Source organism: Monopterus albus, unplaced genomic scaffold (assembly GCF_001952655.1).
Source record: "Monopterus albus unplaced genomic scaffold, M_albus_1.0 scaffold5084.1, whole genome shotgun sequence".
Lineage (NCBI taxonomy): Eukaryota > Metazoa > Chordata > Actinopteri > Synbranchiformes > Synbranchidae > Monopterus > Monopterus albus.
The window spans coordinates 1-805 of NW_018132949.1; the positions used below are offsets into that span (position 1 = coordinate 1).

Consider the following 805-nt stretch of genomic DNA (forward strand, 5'->3'; position numbering starts at 1 on the left):
GCTACCTCTGAAACGTGGGAGAGCAGCTCAGTCAACAAGGCCTGCAATTATGTTTATTCAAGGTAACAACAATCATCATGAACATGTTTATATGCTTGGTCTGATTTACTGTAACTGTGCAGCACTGCAAGCCAAAGCTTATGTTTGATTAAATCTTGGCCAAAATGAATGGTGCACAGCTGTGGAGTGTTTTTAATTTTGACAGACAGCACCCCACTCTGAGCGTGTTCTCAAAGTTCATATTCTTTTATTTTTATTCCTCTCAACACGATTTATGTGTTTGGTACTGTAGATGTCATTTGTATTTATTTAAGACAATATCCATTAAATAAAAGCAAAACGTATTAAAGCTTTTCTTTCTTTTCAGCTGGAAAAATGTGGATGGGAATGATGGTGTGTGTCGGTGTTGTGAAAACATCTGCCATCATAGATCACTCAAAGGTGAAAACATCTGTCATCACAGAAGATCACTCAAAGGTAAGTGCACCATAAAGCATGAAGATGAGATCAGTGCTTCGTTGGTTAGGTTGTACACCTTGCATTAGATGAGGCTCAAATCTGTTGGATTTATGTTAAAATATCCAACTAATGTGCTTGTAAAAACCTCTGGACTCTTTCAGATCTCACGGTTTGTGGCACTGTGACTCTTGGCCCTTTCACGATTTTCCCCAGCTAGAGAGCAAAGAACAGATCTGGATCAGAAACATTCAGTTCCTTCTTTTTCTTGGCAGGCTAACAGTTGGCAAATTTTATTTGTGTTTGAGAAGATGTTCTGTATGCCCTAATGATAAAATTTCATGATAAA

The 805-nt window shown here is 38.0% G+C and overlaps 1 long non-coding RNA gene across 1 annotated transcript; it reads left to right on the forward strand.

Annotated features, from left to right (window-relative positions):
• LOC109954247 (uncharacterized) lies at positions 1-805 on the forward strand. Its single transcript, XR_002274057.1, has 3 exons — positions 1-62; positions 368-477; positions 621-805. It is a non-coding gene; the product is annotated as an uncharacterized LOC109954247 (long non-coding RNA).